This window comes from Thermobia domestica, chromosome 1 (assembly GCF_964235325.1).
Source record: "Thermobia domestica chromosome 1, izTheDome1.hap1.1, whole genome shotgun sequence".
Classification (NCBI taxonomy): domain Eukaryota; kingdom Metazoa; phylum Arthropoda; class Insecta; order Zygentoma; family Lepismatidae; genus Thermobia; species Thermobia domestica.
In genome coordinates, this window is record NC_137454.1 from 183,980,378 (window position 1) to 184,004,542 (window position 24,165).

Genomic DNA, 24,165 nt, shown 5'->3' on the forward strand with positions numbered 1-24,165 from the left:
GTTCGGTCATTGTGGATTTAATAAACCTAAAAAACCAGAACGTGACACTCCTTATTTTCAGTTAGAAGCTAGTCTAGTTGAATGGTGGAATGTCAATGTTGGAGATTGAGGTGAGAGTGGTAGTTAATGTCTGCTAAGTGACACAAGACCTAATCCTAGGTTATTGTTTCGCAGTTTTTCACTGGAGATTTGTGTCGTGACTCTCGTTGTTTGTGGATCGAGAGAGCTGAGTGGAACAGTGAACGAATTTGTTTCATTCCCGACATTTTCATTGTCTTGACCTAAGCATTGGTCTTTGAACTAGCTTCTCGGACACTGCCAAAGTACGTTTATTCTTGTAATCAATTTTAGGAAGGACGACATGCAGACGGAGATTGAGGCATGAAAACCAAAGAAAGGTCACATAAAGAAGATTATAATAGGTAAGTGTATATTGAATTATATTTCAGTTGTTTGGCCTTTATTTGTGTTTTGTGTCTGTGGGTTGTCATTATTGATTAGGATTGAATAGGATTGTGTTATAGATTATCTCTACGAATCGCGTTAATAATTTCGTGGATGTGATTGATAATTAAGCATTTCACTTTGGTAAGCTGGCTTAAACCCGATGTGTATGGTATTGTTTATAATCTACTTTGTCTTTCAGCTTTAATTAATGCGGTTAAAGATTGATATTAATCTATACCGAGTTTGAACTATTTGAGATTCAGACTATTACCTGCTATTGTAGGCGAACGGTGTGGTGAGACACGGCAATCCAGAATTTGTTAGAAGGATTTGATATAGCGTGTTAAATTAATCGTTATCGTTGTTGCCAACATTTACATTTCGGATCTCTTCATTTTTGGAGATTCCCCCCCCCAAAAAAAAATCACTTGGTAGGATGTTTAATTTTTGATATTTATTTAATTTAATTAAGATATTTTGAATTTAATGAAAGGAATTTTTCTCTCCTTTCTACTTGAGTAATTAATAACTGATAAAAATTCATATTAATTATTATTATTCATTAAATTTGTATTTTTCTCAAATTCATAATTGTTGCTGGATAGGGTTATAACTCCGATGAGAGTTGGACTTTAATATAATCATCGATCGAATGATGTCAAAGAATCAATACTACAAATATATTTCGAAGGAAGAAATGAATTGTTTGTTGCTCAACATATTTTTTTTTAAATATTATATTGTATTTTATTATAATAAATGATATTTATTCGAGCTGTTGTTGTTGTTATTTATTTACTATATATATATATATATATATATATATATATATATATATATATATATATATATATATATATATATATATATATGTGTGTGTGTGTGTGTGTGTGTGTGTATACATATATTTATAACTTGTGATTGGTATTAAATATTCATTTATTACTTGTATATGCTGAATTATCCATCTGTTAACTGCCGAGTGACGGAAGATTGCGTTTGTCTTCGTAGATCCCTCTGCGGTTGGCCTTAGGATGGTGTTGACTGGTCAACATTGCTTGAGTTTTGGTATCCATGAATGTTGCCCTTTTAACATTGGCTCTTGTCCCGACAGCGGATGGGAACGCTACAGTATCTAAGGGTAAAAACAAGACTACAACTGGAATTGTAGTAAATGATTCTTTTAATACCGACAGCGAGTTGTTGGCAAATTATTTGCACAGTGCTTCCCAACAGTCTATCAGACATTTTCAAATATTAGCAATACAAATAATTATTCAACATTATCACAAACTTTCTGTGAAACGAAAATACATACTATTACAACTAGAAATGTAAGAGATGCTATTAAATCTCTAAAATTTAAATCTGCGTCAGGTATAGATGGAATACCTGTTTTTATTATAAAAGGTGTAGCTGAGGTAGTCTCACCAGTGTTAGCATCTTTGTTCTATTGGAGTTTAAATGAAAATATTTATCCTGAAGAATGGAAAATTTTAGCCGTAACACCAATACATAAGATTAAAGGTAACAAAATAAATGATTATAGACCAATTTCTATAATGAATGTTATTCCTAAAATTTTTGAAAAAATAATGTACAACTACTTGTACAATGCTGTACGTGATCAGTTGGATATAAAGCAACATGGGTTTATAAATGGTAAATCAGTTATTACAAATTTGGCATGCTTTGTTCATAGTTTGTTTTCTGTTATTCGATCGGGTGGTCAGATAGATGTTATTTACTTTGTATTTTGCCAAAGCTTTTGACAAATTACCTCATCACTTATTAATAAGTAAGTTGTGTAAGTACAAATTATCGAATCAAATAATAAAGTGGCTACATTCGTACTTAAATAATAGGAAATTCAAAGTAAAGTATAACGGCTGCCTATATTTCTTCTAATAATAATATAACATCCGGTGTGACTCAAGGCTCTAATCTTGGTCTGTTGTTGTTTTGTTATATGTAAATGACCTACCTGAAAAGTTAAATTGTAGATATGTGATGTATGTCGATGACATAAAAATTAATCGAATATTATTAAAACCTTTCAAGATCAAGTAACCCTACAAGATAATATTGAATTAGTGATCAAGTCTGAAATCAATTTTTTGCCTTTGTATATTACGAAAACTAAAGATTTAACTTTCTCAAAGAAAACTGATGATCTTTTGTATAATTACACAGTTGGTAAACAGATAATCGATTTTTGAGCCTATGCCAAGGATTTAGGAATAATTTTAGATAAGTTATTATTCAACAAGCATTTACAGGTAATAACTTCTAAGGCTAGGAAGAACTTACTATGTTAAAATGTCTATGCCGTAATTTTTCGAATGTTAACACCTGTATGACTTTGTACATTTTCAACTTGCGATCCCATTTGGAGTACGGCACTGTTATTTGGAATAGTGAAACTAAGTATTTTGTAAATGCAATAGAATCTGCTCAAAACATTTTTTTGGCTTGGTTACGACGGAAGTTTAAAAACTTCAAAGATATGAGTCTGTCTTGTATATCTAAAGAACTTTATTTGTTACCTCTAACTGATAGGCGGTGTATTTTTGATTTGAGTTTTTTTCATAATATTCTTCAAGATGTCTTTTCTATTGATGGTCTATGGTCCATAAGAATTCCATATCGCAATGTTAGAAATTTTGTCCCTTTTGTTTCGAATGTTCCTACCCTGAAATGTTCAATTTATAAAATTATAGATACAGTCAATAAGTATTACTGTGCTATAGATATCTTTTAAAGTAATTTTGTTAAAACCCATTCACAATTAATTAAAATTCTAAAGGATATATATTTTTTTCTCCTTAACTTGTAAGGTGCCACTTGAATTTTTTTAGTTTTTTAGGCTTATTAGGTTTTTTTCTTGCTCTCTCTTTCAACTTTCCCATAATCTTTTTCCTCTTTTATTCTTGCTTCTTTTCTGGATACTACACTTCTTTTTTTATCTTGGTTATGCGTTTTACATGACATATGCTTATTTTGAATTCTTTGTCTTTTGAGTGAGTGCACTTTAATTAAGCTGTCAATTAATTTGAAAATTACGCTTATATTCTTTTATGATTTTCAAGTATTTTCATTGTACCTTTATGAGTATATGTATGTTTCTCTTTAATATGTTATAGGTGTCCCGACAAAACGTACCAGCGACAAAACGTACCACTTGAATTTCCGCGACAAAACGTACCACTTTTGACGACCTGTCATAAATCACAACCTGTCCTGGGCTAATTAAAACATTTCAGATATTTAATCCGCGACAAAACGTACCACTTAAAGGAAAAAATTGACCTTGAAATGTCAGACATTTAGTTCGAGGAAATCTGACGTTGTAAACATGGTCGGTGGTGGTTATTAAAATTTACTTTCACCAAAGGTTTTCGTGGGAGGAAAATAGCCTCCTCGCTATTGAGAACTCTACAGAGACAGAGATGTGCGGCGCAAGGAAATACAAAAGAGCCGAACAACTGTAAAGAAGTGATGTTAGAAGAAGAAACACTCAAGATGCTTGACGGTACTTTTTTTCTGTTAGCTGACGACGGAGAAGAAAATATAATTATATATATATATATATATATATATATATTTTGCTGTGATAATGTCAAGTAGAGCTTGAAACGCTTTAATCATTTTTTTCATGAGTGGTACTTTAAAGTGCTCTAGTAAACAGTTTTCTCAGATTCACAGTATCCGTGCAGATTTTGGCAGTTCGTATGAAGAAACAACATCAATCCGGTAGTTTTTGCTTTATTACCCAATAAAAATAAGGAGACAGATATTCGTTTGTTTCAACTCATCCTTCAGTCTGTCCCGGAGTGAAAACCAGAAATACTGAACGTGGATTTTGAATCGTCGGCAATATCAGCGCTTCGCCAAGTTCAGGAGATAGGACTTTCGGTGGAGTATTGACAGAATGAAGAAATCAGGCATGGTCATGGTCTTGCATCCCTTAGTCTTAGTCTTGGTCTTACATCGGTACTTTTCTCATCACCAATCTGTTCAACTTTCAACCTTATTTTGGGCGTATATATATACTTATATTTCGTCCTATCAAGTGGTAAGTTTTGACGCCTGTCATTATTTGGGTGTCACGTCAGAAGGGCCCGGACAAAAGGGCGAGGACAAAAAGACCCGAGTCAAAAGGGCCCCGCGTCAAAAGGGCCCGGTCATAAGGGCCCGAGTCAAAAGGGCCCCACGTCAAAAGGGCCCCGCGTCAAAAGGGCCCGGGTCAAAAGGGCCCCGGTCATAAGGGCCCCACGTCAAAAGGGCCCCGCGTCAAAAGGGCCCGGGTCAAAAGGGCCCCGCGACAAAAGAGCCCGAGTCAAAAGAGCCCCGCGTCAAAAGGGCCCCGGTCATAAGGGCCCGAGTCAAAATGGCCCCGCGTCAAAAGGGCTCGGGTCGAGTCAAAAGGGCCCCGCGTCAGAAGGGCCCCGGTTATAAGGGCCCGAGTCAAAACGGCACCGCGTCAAAAGGGCCCGGTCATAAGAGCCCGACTCAAAAGGGCCCCGCGTCAAAAGGGCCCCGGTCATAGGGGCCCGATTCAAACTGGCCCCGCGTCAAAAGGGCCCCGGTCATAGGGGCCCGAGTCAAAAGGGCCCTGCGTCCAAAGATGCCGGGTCAAAAGTGTCCCCGTCAAAAGGGCGCGAGTCAAAAAGGCCCTGAGCCAAAAGGGGCCCCGAGTCAAAAGGACCCCGCGATCAAAGGGCCTCACATCAAAAAAGCCTGAGATATAGCGTTTTATTAGATTAAAAGTATTCAGTGGACACCACCTGCTTTGTGTTGAAAGAACGTACATGTATATCTGTATACAGTGTTAGTCAAAGTTATTACAACAGCCCAGTTACGATTCATGTGAACAGAGAAAAGTGTTGCAGGTAGGTATTGATCAGTGCCGTGTCATGGTGCGGGTGAGCGGGGCAACGACCCTGGCTGCCGAAGTAAGGTGGCGCAAAATTCGGGAGTAAGAAATAAAAGGAAAGAAGGAAAGAAAGAGAAAGAGGAAAAATACTTGGAATATTTTAGATCAATAGCAGATTGTGTTACTCGTGTTAGGAAAATCTATGTACACCCAACAACAAAAGTCTCTCCATCCTAAGTGCTCTAATTCCATAACTTGGGGTCCAGGTAATTTGCAGTTGATAGAACGCCTGAACAGATACAACCCAATTTACACGTAACTTTTCTCGGCACTGACAACAGTTGGTAGCACTGAATCCAGTCTTTATGCAAGTAAAATTGTGAGTAGATGACGCACGAAACATTTCTCCATTCTGAGATGAACCTCTCTGGTTTAGAGCGTGTTGTCCAATGAACATCATATGTTAATCTCAATATTGTTGTGTATGTAATGTATTATTTCACTATATACTGTATATTCAAAGAAATAAAAACACTGATCACACATAAATCAGAAAATGCTTGAAAGTAGACGAAAATATCAAATCTAGAACAACTGCTGGAAATAAGTTAGTAAATGATTGCCTTCATTGAGAGACCTTCTCCAATTCTCCTCATTCCAATATTTTTTTTCTTTCTGGAGGAGAGAAAATCTTGGTTGTCACACTGAGTATGCATTGAAATTGAAATTGAAACATTTGAAAAAGTTAGAAAATGACCGGGATTTGAACGCGGGTCCGCCGAATATAAGTTCAATGCGTTAAAAACTTACCCACCTCGTCACTTCATCTTCCGCCTAAACTATTAGCTAGTTAAAAGCATTGCATGTAAGACTATACACAAAATACCCGTACTAATACTCGTATAAGGAGGTTATAACGACTCTATAGAAAAGCGTCGTCAACCTGGTTCGTCTTGTAAAATATCAGTTACGAAGCGATAATTACTTTTCCTTAAGCACAAATCAACTCAGATATTCAAAGATTATTAGTCTCACCTTTATTGCTGGATATGTCTTAAATATTGGTTTTAAGACCGTAAAATATATAAGTTTACTTGACTAGGTCAACACATAACATGTACATAGCCATAACTATCCCATAATAATCTCTTACATATATTAAAAACATTCTTCTTTTTTGTTAATTTAAAATGAACATTCTACTAAGTATATTACATATTTATGAGCACTTTTTGCCCACGGTACAGGTAAATATTATACAAACTAAAGTATTTCGTTATAGAAAATGTCGCCCGACAAAGGGACTGAATATAAAAGTCATGAGTAGGCTTGGCTTTTATATTCAAGAACCACTGGTCTGATTAGATTAATGTTCGTACATTACATATGTTCTTTATATTTTGATCACACCTCGTATATATCTTCATTATTTTTTTTTGTTATCCCTCATATATATATAAAATATTAGTTATTATCATTCACATAAATACATTTACAATAAATCTTTGATTTCATTAATATTTCTCTTTTATTACATTATTATTTATTCTTTATCATTAAAAAAAACATCGTCGCTTAGGAATATAATTAACGAGGGTGAAACACAAATTATCAAGATTACTAGTTTCGATCATTATTACAAACGATGATGTGACAAATAATATTTATTCTTTTCGGGCGCATTGTATAACAAATAAGTTAGATGTTGCAATTGTAATGTATACATAGTAGCACTAAGATGTCATAAATAAAGAAGAATTTCATTCAAGGTAGTTATTGAATAATGGATTTTATAGAATGGATCTTATTCTTAACATAATCTTTGACAATTAAACACAAATCAATCTGATATAAAGTAATTTTTTTGCCTTTAACTAATTATAAATTGAATTATGATTCTTCACATTAATAAGAAAGAATAAAAATTAAACATAACCTACGTTTGAATAATCAAATGGAAGTAAAATGAATTTATTTTACAGAAACGTCATAGGAAAGATCATTTTCATAATTAGCATGAACCGGTAAGTTGGAAGATAAATGTTCATAGAAATTATCGCTTAAATTTTTAGACAAATGCTCATGAGAACCTACAGCTGACATGGGTTTAACCCCTACCATATCAGCCGCAATTAGTTTAAATTCATACTCGAGTAGGGTTCCAATAGGGTACATTGTACAGCACAATCATGATTATGTCCTGTATTATTGTTTTGTACAGAAATTACTTCAATACCTGGATCTTGATGTGTAGTGCCATCTCTTATCCTTCCATTACTTCTATCCACGTAGTTCGCTGCGTTGGTGGAATTTCTCCATACATTTCGTCTATTTTTAAACCTATTTTGACTATATGGTCTAACATAGGAATTATTACGATTAATTAGGTTAGGCGGATTCCCTACATAACCTTGTCAATTTTGTTCATTTTGATTGTTAGAGTATACTCGTCTTAGGTTCGGTTCATTATTATTCACACTTCGGATATTCAAATTCCGAACTGGCACAAAATGATCTGAATTATTCTTACTTTTACCCATTCCGGCTTGTTGATTCATAGCATGGTATTGAGTTTCGTAGCATTGTACAAGCATTAATAAATGACTGAAACTCATACACTGTGTGGAAAATAAGATCTGCTGTAATTTAAATGGAAGCAAATTGCGAATCGATGCAATTATTCTTGATTCCGATTGCAAGGGATTAACGACCTTTAATTCATTATAGACATTTACAACAAACTCTACAATAGATTTGTGCAATCGAGGATTGAAATGTTGATTTCTAAGAGTGGCATCTCTGTTTGCCAGCAAAAAGTCATTTTCGTAATTCGCGATCAATGCCGCTTTAAATTCCTCATATGTACTAATGTGGTCACGTATTGCCTTAAACCATAAGGAACAAGGTGGGAGTAATACATGGGGTATTAATTTCATGTATTGTGATCGGTCGATAGACATTATACTGCATTCGTCTTGGAACTTCTCTAAGAAAGAACTAGCATTTTCATTGCACTTACCACTAAATTTACTCATGGCTTTGATTTCGCTCATCTTGACACTTAGCTTTACCTTTCTTTTCTCACTCCTTGTTCTTGTGGTGTGATTGTTCCGGTCCGTAGCGTGCTGTGTCATGATACCATTTATATTTCGTTCATCAGTGATCTTCGGACAATTTTCCTCTAATATAATATCCTCCTCAGATTCCGGCGAAGGCGTATTTATATCCGGTGATTGGGGAAACTCGAAGCGATCACTGCCCAGATTATTGCGATAAATGGTGTCTCTAGCCTGTAACGTTTTAATTTCTTCCTGCATAGTAGCCAACTGGATCTTTTGATGTTTAACGGAAGATTCTATTAACGTTAAATCCTTTTTTACAGCACAGATTTCATGATTTTGATGATCGTGCTTTTCTTGACACTCATCGGCTAACCTTTTTAACTTCTCTTCAAACTGCGAGGATATGTCGTTCATCACCTGGACGATTGTTTGTTTCGTATCGTCTGATTTCAGTTCTATCCGTTCTATTCGTTTACTTAATTCTTCATACTGCTTGCTAGCTTCATGAAATTTCAGTTCTATCTTCTTTTCCATGGTCTGGTTAGCTTCATAGAACTTCTGTTCCATGTTTGTGTTAGATTCATTGAGCTTCTGTTCCATGGTTTGTTTTATCTCAGTCGTCATTTGCATAATTTGTCGCTGCACAGCTAACAAAAGTCGATCCTCAGATGACAAACTTGGTGTTGCACTAATTTCACCTGGATTACCGGTATTAGATTCCTGTTGCACTATTTCACTATCCATTTTTCGTTTGATGACCTTACCGCTTCGTAATACGGTTAAGTTCGTATTCATAAATGGTAATATCCAAGTAAATTCAGCCCTACTTTCCTTCTTCGGGAACTGAATTTTCAAAAGTCCCGGGTTTCGGCACCAAATTTTTATAACGACTCTATAGAAAAGCGTCGTCAACCTGGTTCGTCTTGTAAAATATCAGTTACGAAGCGATAATTACTTTTCCTTAAGCACAAATCAACTCAGATATTCAAAGATTATTAGTCTCACCTTTATTGCTGGATATGTCTTAAATATTGGTTTTAAGACCGTAAAATATATAAGTTTACTTGACTAGGTCAACACATAACATGTACATAGCCATAACTATCCCATAATAATCTCTTACATATATTAAAAACATTCTTCTTTTTTGTTAATTTAAAATGAACATTCTACTAAGTATATTACATATTTATGAGCACTTTTTGCCCACGGTACAGGTAAATATTATACAAACTAAAGTATTTCGTTATAAGGTGTTCCTTATGAATGTCACAATGACTTACTCGAGGTTTCCTTCTTTAACTCAAAAACAAGTGATATAGACCTTCGTCAATGAGGAAAATATCGCGAAGCGTTCTTCAAGATGAGGCTACCTCATTGTTTTTAACTGGTCCCGATTTATATTACTGCAATTCTTAATCACCGTGACTTCTAATTTCTAAAGAAGAAAAGCCGGCAGATATTATTTTCGCATTCTTTGAATTGCATCAACACGTCTAGAAATAGTGTGTGCTATGTTTATGTAACATAGCTACTAGTTTATTTTCTTATCTTTGTATCAAGTGTGAAAGCAGAGAACTGCCATTTCAGTGACTCGGGTTCGAATCCCAGCCTGACAGTTATTTTTTTCTTTATTCGAAGGTATTGTTTATGTAATTGATATTGTAATTCTGTTATTATTATTATTATTATTATTATTATTATTATTATTATTATTATTATTATTATTATTATTATTATTATTATTATTATTTTGCGTATAACTGTATGAATTTCGATGGCAACTGTCGCCGAATATTAAAAAGTGAATATGATAGAACTATGAAATAAAGTAAAGAGATGCGCGTAATTTTATCATAAAATTATATGGCGCAACGAATTTTATCTTATCGTAAACGGTTATCGTCGAATATACACGGTTAAAGGAGCACTCTGTTGATCAAATTAATAGAAGTTGCTAGACAAGTATTTACCACCGGCAGAAAAAAATACAGAGTAACTGCAAGTCGAGTACGTACTATTGTACAGGAGTATACTCAAAGACCTTTAGAGAAATATCTTCGTGGCTTGGTTCACAATTTTAATTTGCAATCCACGCAAGCAGTTTGAGACAAATGTCAATCGTATTTGGCGTTTGGAAAGTTAAGCAAAAATGATAATAAACTTATGTCCAATATAAGTTGGAAGAATTTCAAAACATTGAAGTAGCCAGAATTTTTCAATGTAAGTTCACATACTTTATATATCTGCGACTTGGGACTAAAAGGGCTAATGTCAACACGAAGTAGTTTGGAGTATATATACTATTCATATTAACATTTGCTTTTCTTGCAAAAGAAAATATCCATTTATAGGCGTTAAAATTTGACGAACATCTCATTTTTTTTGCCAACAAGTGACACTGACCCTTTTAGACCCAATTTAATCGACAAGATATGAAGATATTTTTTCTAAGGATTCATGTTAAGTAAGTACTTTTCAAATATAATAAATGTAATATGTTTATCTCAAAAATACTTTTTGTTAGTAATGCCTTTTTTCACTCTTTTTATCTTACTGTAAGGCTTTATGCAAGATTGGTACTTCTAAAATATAATGATCATAGTGTAATGTTAATCAAAGTCAAGTTGTTCAAAAAATATACTGTAATGTAAAATAATTATATACGTATAAAATCTGATCAGATGCAACAGAAAATACAAACAAATGCTATTTGTTTGTAATGTTTGTCATTTGTCTTTCAGCTGTTTTTAAATCCTTATTATAAGGCTTCGTGTTAGGTTAGCACCGTTAATATATAATAAGAATAATGTAATGTTCACCGAAGTCAAGTTGTTAATATTATATATATCTATATATATAATTTGATGAGATTCAGTGGAGAAAATATATATAATAGTTTTTTGTTTATAATATACTTCTTGTTTCATTATTTTTTATTTGATTCCATGTCAGTAAGGCCTAGACAAAGAACGACGTGTACAGAAGGGGTCGTTCTCAATGCAATATCGTATATCAGTGGCTCCCAATCATGTTTACCTGGCACCCTCAATGCAAGCCCTTAATACTTCACACATTTCTTACCGCTTGTTGGCTACACGTACTTTTTCTGATCTTTTACCTGATTTTAGATACACCATTGAATTTTCAATTCGATAATAATAATAATAATAATAATAATAATAGTAATAATAATAATAATAATAATAATCTCAATATAGTTATATTTCCTCTAGCAAGACTTCTGAATACCTTTGTAGTCCAATATTATTAGTTACCAGCTGTATTCCTAATTAAACCACAGTTTGTATTCAAAAAATATTTTGCATTCCTACTTTTAATTTAACATATCTCTTATATAATTCGTAATATTTCTAATTAAGAATGTAGTTTATTTCTGTCAGTAGCTTCTGCACTTCTGTTCTTCGAAATAACATCCCATCAATGTGGGTTTTCATCGCTCCAATAGTGATAATTTTTTCGGTTCACCAGACCATATAAGGTAAATATCACTTCATCAAAGAATACCGGAGGGAGGGGCACGGTGGTTCAGTGGTAGAACGCTTAGCTCTGGTGTGTAGGACTACTGGTTCGATTCCCGACCAAGTAAGGTTGTGGTGGACAATATTGTATAGGTGAGTTTTCCCGGGGTACCCTCGTTTCCTTTTGATTTCACCCGTTCTTTCATCATCATTCACTTGCTTTAATCATCGTCATTTTAAAGGGCATAATGTGGGACGTTAAACTGACAGTCTGAAAGTTACCAGAGAATACCATGTCATTTACGACAATATTGCTGTCATCGATATTTCATATCATTACTTCGCAAAACTCAATGCGGTGATCAAAGTCGTCTTCCGTCATTTCATGCACTAAACGCATTCTCCTAGGGTTTCAATTTATACCGCCTTATGCAGAGTCGTTTTGACGTATGATTAGCGTCATACTAAAGGTTTGATTACTGCAATTAACATATGTTAATCGAACTCTTTAGTATGGTACTAATCATACTTCAGAATGACTTTACATAAAGAGCATAGTGTACAAAAATTCATTGCGCTGAACTCTGGGAAACACCTAGCTTGTTAGCAACTCTGGTTATCAATGAATGCGGAATTTCCACAAAAGATTGTAAATTAAAAGAAACTGCCAAATTGCTACATTGTTTCGGCCTTCCTGATCGCATGCGGTACCTTTCTGCAAAACATTTAATGGTCTCTTAGGCAGTTGACTTCGAAATTGGGTTATGGTCGGAAAATGTAGCATTAAATAACTGTTGTACCTCTGTATATGATCTCTTCCTATCCTATAACCGGTGTCACGTCAGAAGGGCCCGAACAAAAGGGCGAGGACAGAAAGGCCTTAGTCAAAAGGGCTCCAGTCATAAGGGCCTGAGTCAAAAGGACCCTGGTCAAAAGGGCCCCCTAACAAAAAGGCCCCATGTCAAGAAATCTGAGATATAGCCTGCAAAACTTCAGAAGCATAAAAATACTTATTAGATGAAAAATATTACGTGGACATACCTGTTTATTTGTGTTGAAAGAACATACATGTGGAAAAAATATAGGGTTAGTAAAAATGTTACGACTGACCAGTAATAACGATACGCGTGGACGGAAGTAAAGTAAATGGGTCTAAATCAAAACCCCCACAGCCAAAACCCCCACACTCAAGAAATGTCAAAACGCCCACACGATCGGTCATAACCCCCACACAAATGGACAAATCCCCCAAACGCACGAACGGTCAAAACCCCCACAGCCAAAACCCCCACACTCAAGAAATGTCAAAACGCCCACACGATCGGTCATAACCCCCACACAAATGGACAAATCCCCCAAACGCACGAACGGTCAAAAACCCCACAGCCAAAACCCCCACACTCAAAAATGTCAAAACGCCCACACGATCGGTCAAAACCCCCACACAAATGGACAAAACTCCCACACATAGCAACGGGCACAATCTCCACATAAATGGACAAAACCCCCACACAAATGGACAAAACCGCCACACAATCGGACAAATCCCCCACACTCTGAAAATACCGTGATTGCACGTCTTTGTTGCGGCTCTTTACGACGCCCACCTTAGTGTTTCTGTCATTACAAAACAGTGCAAGAAGAATAGTTGCAACATCGGTTTAAGTCGAATAAAAAATGTTATTAAAAAGTACAAGGGCAAGACATACAACCAGGATCATTTCAGAGTGTGGGAGATTTGACCGATTGTGTGGGAGTTTTGTCCATTTGTGTGGGGGTTTTGTCCATTTATGTGGGAATTGTGACCGTTGTTATGTGTGGCTGTTTTGTCCATTTGTGTGGGGGTTTTGACCGATCGTGTGGGCGTTTTGACATTTCTTGAGTGTGGGGGTTTTGGCTGTGGGGGTTTTGACCGTTCGTGCGTTTGGGGGATTTGTCCATTTGTGTGGGGGTTATGACCGATCGTGTGGGCGTTTTGACATTTCTTGAGTGTGGGGGTTTTGGCTGTGGGGGTTTTGACCGTTCGTGCGTTTGGGGGATTTGTCCATTTGTGTGGGGGTTATGACCGATCGTGTGGGCGTTTTGACATTTCTTGAGTGTGGGGGTTTTGGCTGTGGGGGTTTTGACCGGTTCCCAAGTAAATATTGCAGATGGTGGATTCTGCGATATTTGATATCACTCAATATCTTTTGAATGGAAAGAGGTGGGTTTGACACATCAATTTAGGCTAGAATGTTCCCACGGATGAGAAGAAGAACTCATTTTTTAAAATTTATCTTCATTCGTTTGCGAGATAGGGTGCTACGTTTGACATTTGTATCTAGTAGACCAAAGTATCTGGACAGGCAAAGAGACACGTAGACGTAGAAAAGTAATAGGTTGCAGGTTGATGCGAAAACTACACTGAGTGAGGGCGTGGACATAATGACAGCCAACCTAGATTCGCCATATTGGATATCACATAATATTTTTAAATGGAAAGGAGTATGTTTAGCACATCAATTTAGGATTGAATTTTCCTACAAACGAGAATATGATTCATTCTTTACCAATCCTCATTCTTTTACGAGGAAAGTGTGCTATGTTTGACATTAGTGTGTAGTAGACAAAAGTATCAGGACAATAAAATAATAATGTGGCGGAGGAAAAGCAAATGTTGCAAGTGTGTGTTGTTGCAAAAACTACATTGAATGGGGATGTGGACACTGTTGATCACATAAATATTCAAATATTATTAAAAAACTACTATAAAATGTCCTCTAAAATTATTTTATTCCTCCAAGTTAATACAGTTAGTATTTAATAGCAAACACACAATGATTTATAACTCCTTAAGCATTTCTGCATCGTTGTTACAATTTTCTTGGTGTAGTGTGGGTAAATATTGTTCCAATCTGTATGTAATGCTTTTCTCAAACCTTCTTTCACCGTAACTCGTATATATTGACCTTACGTTGCAATTCGCTCCAAAGATTCTCAATGGGATTAAAGCCGGTACTGTGTGGTGGGGTTTAGTGAACTTTTGGGCAGTTTTAAAGCAATCTTTTCTTTACAATATATACTTTGTTTGGGATCAATATCTTGATAAAATTAGAAGTCCTTCTAAGAACGTTAAGATATATATTTCTTCTGTATTTTAAAGCAGGCTGGAAGTTCTTGACATTTATTTCTATATTTACTTGTCGAAACACTATTATTCTACCATCATATTCATGCAGGTTTAACTTAAATTCGCCGAAAAAAACATTCCCACCAGTTTTTGAGTTTATTTTCAAAAGCTCTAGAAAATTTAAGTATCTTATATTTCTTAATTTGGGTATACATGGTTTCTTTCTAGCAATTCTACCATTATATCCTTCCCGTATTAACTCTGCATGGTACAACACACTGACCAGAAGAAACATCGTTATCACCCACTACTATTTGAACGACGTAGTTGAGCTCTACCAAATATTCGAAACTGCACATTAAAGCAGTCTATTGATTTATAGTCGTAAAGTAACAATTAATAACTTACTATTAAAATATACTTACTATTAAAATATGTTATACACACGTGGTAACTTCTCAATATTTTACAAACGTAAGCAAACGAACAGAAACGTTAAGAACACAATGAAGTACTATTTATTAGTTACCTGTCTAAATACTTTCTTCTACTAGAAACAAATGTCAAACGTAGCACACACTATCGCGTAAATGAATAGAGATCGGTCAAAAGTCAACTCAGTAAGGAATGCGCAAGAGACGAGTCGAGACAGAATTTTCCTGAGAATATCCGAGTCGAGACAGCTCTTCCAATAGAAAAATGCACATTTTTCGAGTCGAGACATCACATTTACAGTACATTTTTGAGACGAGACAGCCTCAAATCTTGTCTCGTGCGCATCCCTAATTCAGATTATCGTTTGTAGCCAGATTCTAGCCTAAATTTATGTGACACAAGTACTTTGTCTATTTGAAAATATTTTATGGTATATAATATGCGGAATTCAAGTTGGGTGCCATGATCATTTAACGCAGTTTTAACACCAATACCAACCTGTAACATTTACTTTTCCTTTGTCCATTTGTCTCTTTGTTACTGTCCTGTCATGATACTTTTTTTTCTATTAGATACATATGTCACCCTGTCTCATAAACAAATGGTAATGTGTCAAAAATGAGTTCACCTTCACATTTGTTGAAATTTAAAGCCTAAACTGAAGTGTAAGATCATGGCCTTTTCCATTAAAAAATTGACGATCCGCAATATAGTGTAATTCAAAATGGCTTCCACGGTGACCACACTCCAAGCCAATGCAGTTTTTGCAATAACACCAATTGCAACATTTGATTTTCCCCCGTCCACGCTTGTCGTTATTTTTGTTCTGTCCCAATACTTTTGACTAACCCTGTATGGCGATCCACATGTATGTTCTTACACCAAAATTAAAGAAACTTTTTCAAGATAATATTACTCATATAATACGTATTTTTCTACTTTCATTCAGGGGCAGAAATTGAATTTTAGAACTAAGGGAACAGTCATTAATAGATTGATTGGGCTAGGTCTCGAGAATATGATATATGATTTTCACTTTAGCATCCCTTTCAGCAGCGAGGCTGTATGAGATGTGGACCTAATGATTAACGTGGAATTCGAACCACATGATATCCCGCCGGAAATCGAACCCGGGTCTTCAACGTCTACAAACTCAGAGAGACGCGGTTGAAAGCAAACTTTCATCGAGAAACGACTTAAGCGATAGGGATTGTTGCAGAACAAACAGCAACCAAACAAAATTAAGATCACAATTCAAGTTTCCTTTTTGTCTCTAATAACCACTGATATTCTCCCTTCTATTAGACAATCACTTCTACTTACTAAGGTGGCACTATCCACTCGTGTATCTTTGATTTCCACTTCTGTTTTGATTTCAGGCTTTCTGGCCGTGGAACTATTTCTACCCGAGCTCTTTCCACTCAAGCCCTTTTTCGCGGGACCCTTTTGACATGAGGCTCTTTTGACTCGGGCCCTTTTCTCGCGAGGCCGTTTTGAGGGAGAGGCCCTTTAGAGTCAGGCCCTTTGGTTGCGGTGCCCTTTTGACCCGGGCCCTTTTGTCGCAGGGCCCTTTTGACCCGGGCAGTTTTGACGCAAGGCCCTTTTGACGCGGGGCCCTTTTGACACGGGCCGTTTTGACCCGGGCCCTTTTGTCGCGGGGCCCTTTTGACCCGGGCTCTTTTGACGCGGATCCCTTTTGACCCAGGCACTTTTGACGCGGGGCCGTTTTGACGCGGGGCTCTTTTGACCGGGGCCTTTTTGACCCGGGCCCTTTTGACGCAGGGCCCTTTTGACGCGGGGCCCTTTTGACCGGGGCCCTTTTGACGCTGGGCCCTTTTGACGCGGGGCCCTTTTGAAACGGGCTCTTTTGACGCGGGGCCGTTTTGACTCGGGCCTTTCTGTCCTCGCCCTTTTGTCCGGGCCCTTCTGACATGGAATCCATTATTTGATGGCTGATTGGAAGACTCTTCGCAAGTAGCCCTCCAGGCAAGTGGTACGTTTTGTCGCTTGTCATTATTTAAAGTGTTTTTAGAAAACCCTTCACAAGCAGCCCTCAGGGTAAGTGGTACGTTTTGTCGGTGGTACGTTTTGTCGCTAGTACGTTTTGTCGCGTATTCATGTTATATACTTTTCCCCTATTGTATACTCATATCAATATGTTATTAGTTTAGTCTCATGACTGGGTGTACTTTGTTTGAGATGATAATTAAGTTTATTTGTTTTTTCATTATGATTTTCATTGTACGTTCATCTGTAATATCCATTGCATGTTTTTTTGCATGTTTCATTTTTATGTTATGTTTAAATGTAAGCGCCCTACATTTGTATAATCTTTCTTGGGGGCACATTGTGGCTGTAGCTGTATCTCCCTAATAAACATTTAAACATTTAAACATTATTGTTATTAATGATAATAATAATACTGAAGTTTTGTGAATTTAATGGTTTACTCTGTTCCAGAAATGTTAAGCGCATTCATTTTTTGTTGTAGCCCGCTCAACTCTGGATCTTATGTCACTGTTTCTATACCAGATCCCGCTTAATGGGCGTTGTGCTGGATAAACGCCGCGTGTGTAGATTTTCTCGGGGTGCTGGTTCCTCCCGCAGCCATCATTCCGCTATACTTTCATTCTCATCATCGACGTCTATTTTACCTTAGTCTTCATAACCATGGAACGTAAAACTTAAACACTAAAGTTTTCATTTGGCTCTTATGATTTCAGTACCACTACTTTCTACATGAAATTTGACTGCAAACCTTAGCATTTAGTTAGTTGTAGGGACGTACGCAGGGATATGTGCTGCCAGTTTTCGTGGTCTGCAATCCCGACTATTTCATAACTTTTTCCTTAAGTTAGAGACGATTTGACAGATTTTAATACAATCTGTCCGCATACGAAATTTGTCTTCTGTATTGTTATTATTTTATTATTATTATTATTATTATTATTATTATTATTATTATTATTATTATTATTACTGAAGATTTAAGAACTTAGGATAGCATCCTCTTGCAATGTATATAAGCATACTGAAGTTCATAGGAAAATAAAAAAATGGATAAGATATACTTTCGAAAGATTAGTGTCCGAAAGGAAACGAGGGGGTAGAAAGACGTTGTCAGCTCCTGGGTAATATTAATATTGAAACATCGCATGCCTCAACAGAAACTAATAAGCATTTGTATGCATGACAATACATATTAATACGATTTATGTGGATAAGACTTTGGACTATGTGTGCGTTATACTGTTATTTTAACAAAATATACATACTAATATAAAAAGAATAATTCGTGTTTTCAAATTTTGGTTCAAGGGATATATGGAACGTTTTGGAAATGGGGAACAAAAATATTATTATTATTTCTAGCGATGGGAGTAACAGTAGAAGACGTTCGAAATAATTGCTAGGAAACAATATCGTTTCAGACACATTTATGACTCATAAAAAGCCCTAGGCATGACACTCATGTATTCATGAATTGTTTGCTAAACACGTTACATTCTCATACAGTAGGAATGAAGGTTGTAAACATACACGTGACGTCATATTGCTAGTATTTCCCCTATGAAGAAGACCGTTTCTATTCAAACTTGTTAGACCGAAAGTAACTGGGTTTTTTATTACACCTCACAAGTATAAATATTGTAGTTGATAAAAGTGTCCCTATTTACCGCAGCGGGAATTGTGGACCCTTGAATTATGAAACGAATGCTCACGCCACTACGCTAAGACTGTACTGTTAAGTAAGATTAAAAAACAGTCCTATATGTAGCAAATTGCACACCTTTACGATAGCGGCGAAATACACTGATTACGGTCGTGGTTAGGTACTATAGTTGAGACTTCAATTTTAAATTAGAAACAAAAATAGACATAGAAACACAGAAGGCATATAGGAGAAACTGGTTTAAGAGTAATTCGAAGACTTAACTGATCTCAGACCACTTCATTTTCTGATTCACCGAAAGTATCTCCGTAACTTGTCTATATTATACTTAGTAATACTAGTTTTACAGTTATTACCAATTAACCTTGAACGACAGAGACACGAACACAAATACATCGCGGACATATACAATTTCAAAGGATCAACCACCCGGTGTCGAACACGGGACCGCGAGTACTGAACTATATGGGGCACTGATAGTGTAGGTCGATGCAAACTTTACCCACCACCCATCGTGATCCCCGATCCACCATGACTCACCACGTACCGTGGCCAACTATGACCCACCGCACAGCATGACCCACTTTGAACTATCAACAACCTGACCCACTCTGACACACCGCCCACTATGACTCACCACCAACCGTAGCTCACTTTGACCCATCACCTACCATGAGCCACTATGACCCACTCTGACGCACCACTCATTGACCCGCTCCGACCCAACACCCACCGAAACAAACCATCAATAACTCTGAAACCTGGGTTCAGGGAAACATTTTTAATTTTAGATCTTAAATATATTAAGTTTTTATAACACTGTTGTCATTAAAATAAGATAAATAATACTCAAAAAGTGATTTACTTACGTTTTGCTACACAAATCCATAGTACAACTAGTAGTAGTAGTACTAGTAAGAGTAGTAGTAGTACTAGCAGTAGTAGTAGGAACGGGTCAGAAACCCCGCAGGGTTCTTTCCGATCCACCTTCACTGTCATGATATAAATATAGCCGGAGCTTCTTCAATTTTCTTCTTTGTTTCCAACAAAGTGACAATTTCCTTCTATTACTATAATACACAATACATGCACTAGAAGGTTTGGACAACCGCAAACTGCAACCAATGAGAAACTTGTATTCAGTTATTATGGTTAGGGTCGAGGGTTAAAAGAATATACTGTTCAGAAGATACTTTGAACAATGCAGTTAGTAGAGTGAGTCATTACATCAGAGTGAATCGGAGGGTCAGAGTGGGTCACGATGGGTAGTGGGTCGTGGGTCTCAATGAATGGCGGGTCAAGAATAGAATGAACCCCGACACAACTGCGCGCGGTCCGGTGTTCGATTAACGGTGGGAGATCCTTTGAATTTATATATGTCCTCCATGTATCTGTGTTCGTGTTCCTGTCGTTCAAGGTTACTTGAAATAACTGTAAAACGAGTATTACTAAGTATAATTGAGACAGGTTACGGAGATACTTTCGGTGAATCAGAAACGAAAGAGACCTCAGTTTCCAGTTAAGGGGTCAAATTTCTTTTAAGACCAGTTTCTCCTTTTTGTCCTTGAATGCTTTTATGTCTAATTTAAATTTAAATTAATGTCTATAATCTCTAGAATATAATATATAATCATGACCGAAATCAGTGTGTTTCGTCGTTATCGTAAACGTGTGCAGTTTGCTACATACACGAGTTTTTTTTAACTCTTACTTAACAGAGCAGACTTAGCGTAGTGGCGTCAGCATTCGTTCCGTAATTCAGGGGTCCCGAATTCGATTCCCGCTGCGAAAATAGGGACATTTTTATCCACTACAATATTTATACTTCTGATGTGCAATAAAATAAAAATACTCAATTTATTATGGGCTTACAAGTTAGAGTGGAAACGGCTTTCTTCACAGGGAAAATACTAGCAATATGACGTAACGTGTATGTCTACAACCTTCAATCATACCTTATGAGAACGTAACGTCTTTAGGAAACAATTCATGAACACATAAGTGTCATGCCTACGGCCTAGTATGAGTCATAAATGTGTCTGAAACTATATTGTTTCCTTGCAATTATTCTGATTGTTTTCCACTATTACTTCTACTGCTAGAAATAATATTATTTTCGTTCGACTTTTTCTTTTCTTACCAACTTCAATATGCTTATTTACATTGAAATAGGACGTAATATTGACTTCTGAAATCTTCTGTAATAATAATAATAATAAAATAATAATAATAATAATAATAATAATAATAATAATAATAATAATAATAATAATAATAATAATAATAATAATAATAATAATAGCAATATAGAAGACAAATTCCGTATGAGGACAAATTGTATTAAAATATGTATAATCATTCCTAATGTTATAAAATAATACTGATTGGAGACCACCAAAGCCACCAGCACATGTCCCCTGCGTACGTCGCTACAACTAACTAAATGTTTACAAAAGGTTTTCAATCAAATTTTATGTAGAAAGTAGGGCTACTGAAATCATAACAGCCCCAAAAATCCTAAGATTTAAGTTTTACGTTGCATGGTTATGACGGCTAAGCTAAAACAGACGTTGATGATGAGAGTGAAAGAAGTAGCTTAATACAGTACAACCCCTCAAATCTGAACTAATTGGGGCTGAAGCCTGTTCGGATTTCGGGGGGTTCGGGTTACCCGGGAAATAATATTACCTACTTATTTTGTCACGAAATTGGCGGTAAAACAACGACTGAGGTTAAGAGAGGGTGGCCCAGTGGACTTTGAAGAATTTAAATATGAATTCACTTCCAGTATTTTATAGAAATCAGAGCAACCCATGGATGACAGGTACTCTTTTCAAGGAGTGGTTCGATAAGCAATTCGTTCCGTCAGTTAAAAAGTTCAATAAAGAAAATGATCCGCCACAACGAGCACTTCTTCTCATCGACAATGCCTCTTCCCATCCGTCCGACATGCAGTTAGTGTGCGGGGACATAAAAGCAATTTTCCTGCCTCCGAATGTTACGTCACTTCTGCAGCCATTGGACCAAGGGATTCTGAAATACGTGAAACTAAACTACAGGAAGAAGCTCCTTCGTTTTTTAATTGAAAATGACTCTCTTTCTATTCGTGAAAACTTGAAACAAATAACAATTAAAGATGTTATTTACTGATTAGCTGAATCATGGAAAAAACAAGCGAGAACTTTCTGCGTAAAAGTTGGAAGAAGCTTTCGCCTGATCTCCAGTTTGATGACGCACCTGACCCTACCCCTGTCACACAAGAAGAGCTCTTTAATCTTGTGCAGCAAGTCCCAGGCTGTGAGAATGAAGGAGAAGGTTGCTTAGAAGACTGGGCAACAGTTGATGTGAACGAAGAATATAGTCACCAGGACTTAGTAAACATGGTCCAGGGACATCGTTACGACGATGTAGGTGGCAGTGACAGTGAGGGAGAGGAAGCTCCTACGGACGTCGTGACGTACACAGAGGCTGCTTCTGCTCTTGACGTTGCACTACGCTTTGTGGAACAACAGCCGTCAGCCACCCCGAACGACGTGATGTTCATGCGACACTGGCTTGGAATTGTCTCCACGGGAAGATTTTCTAACCTTTGACAGTTAAAGATAACTGTCTTCAAGTGAAAAATCTGTGTTTGTTTAATCTTGTGTTGTAATTTTTCGTGTGAATCGTAATCCAGTTAACCTAAAATGATTTCATTGTTTTGGATTTTTTGAAATACGTAAGTAGACGTAAACTATTTCCTATTTTATATAAACTTAACTGTATTTTATAACGTTTTGAATAAGCATTAAGTCTAAAAATGTTAAAACCTTAAAAAACTAAATTTGTGTGATTAAATCTATTTTTTTATTTTCCAGATTAGCTATTTTTTCTCCTGAGAACGTGTTCGGATTTGACGGGTTTTCGGATTTCCGGGGTTCGGATTTGAGGGGTTGTACTGTAAAAGATGTGAAAGGAAACCGAAAATCCGAGAAAATCTACACACACGGCGTTTGTGCAGAACAATCCTAACTGGGCAGGAGCTCGTAAAGACACAGTGACGTAAACTCCGGAGTGGAGCAGGCTAAGACTAGAACAACAAAAAATGAATGCGCTTAACATTTCTGGAACAGGGCGAATGGTTAAATTCGCAAAACTTCAGCAATAATAATAATAATAATAATAATAATAATAATAATAATAATAATAATAATAATAATAATAATAATAATAATAATAATAATAATACCTTTAAAGATGCTCTAAAATTAGGCAAAACGTGCAGATAAGTCGCGATTTCGTGAGGGTGTCCCGGCTTTCAGGACACAAGTCTGCAAATACCAAAAATTTAAACGAAAGGGTTGCACTAAAGTTTCATGTACAAAGTATTCTACTGTACAATTTAAGGAAAATAACTGTAATAAAAATAACTGAATATCTCTGAACAGTAAGGCATGTGATGAACTATCTTTTATAGTATACAGAAATAATTACAAATCTTTGCTACATAAAAAAAAAAAATATCTTCATAGACCATAATAAATTCAATGAGCTCCGAAATCCAAAGTTACAAAAAGCGTATAATTTTCAGTGTACATAGCAATTGTTACTTAAGGAATGGACGTAAACTACTTTGGAGAATTTAGATAAACCGAAAAAAAGTTTACAATACTTTCCTTCTCCTCTCGATTCTCATCTCCAAAGGGAGACGAAAATTTGAGTTAGCCTTGTCCGTCTTGAATATAAAATGTTAACTCTCGTATCAAATTTGTATGTTTTGTTTTAGAAACGAGATGACTAATTCCTCTTCTAGTGGGTAACACTAAAAAACGACCGAAATATTCTTGCCAAATGTCGCAATTCTGTTTGTAATGTTATATCCTGAGTGATATAATCTCGTAACTTTTATCTTCTATGAGATAGTAATTACTATTATTATTCGTGAAGATATGATAATCCAAGTATTGAAACACCCATGCATTCAAATATCTGAAAACAAAAAAATGTGTCATCACCTATCTATCGCCACCAAAAATTCCAAAGTAAAAAGAGGTACTGATCGTTCGTGAACCCGATTCGATTCGATTATCTTCACATTACTG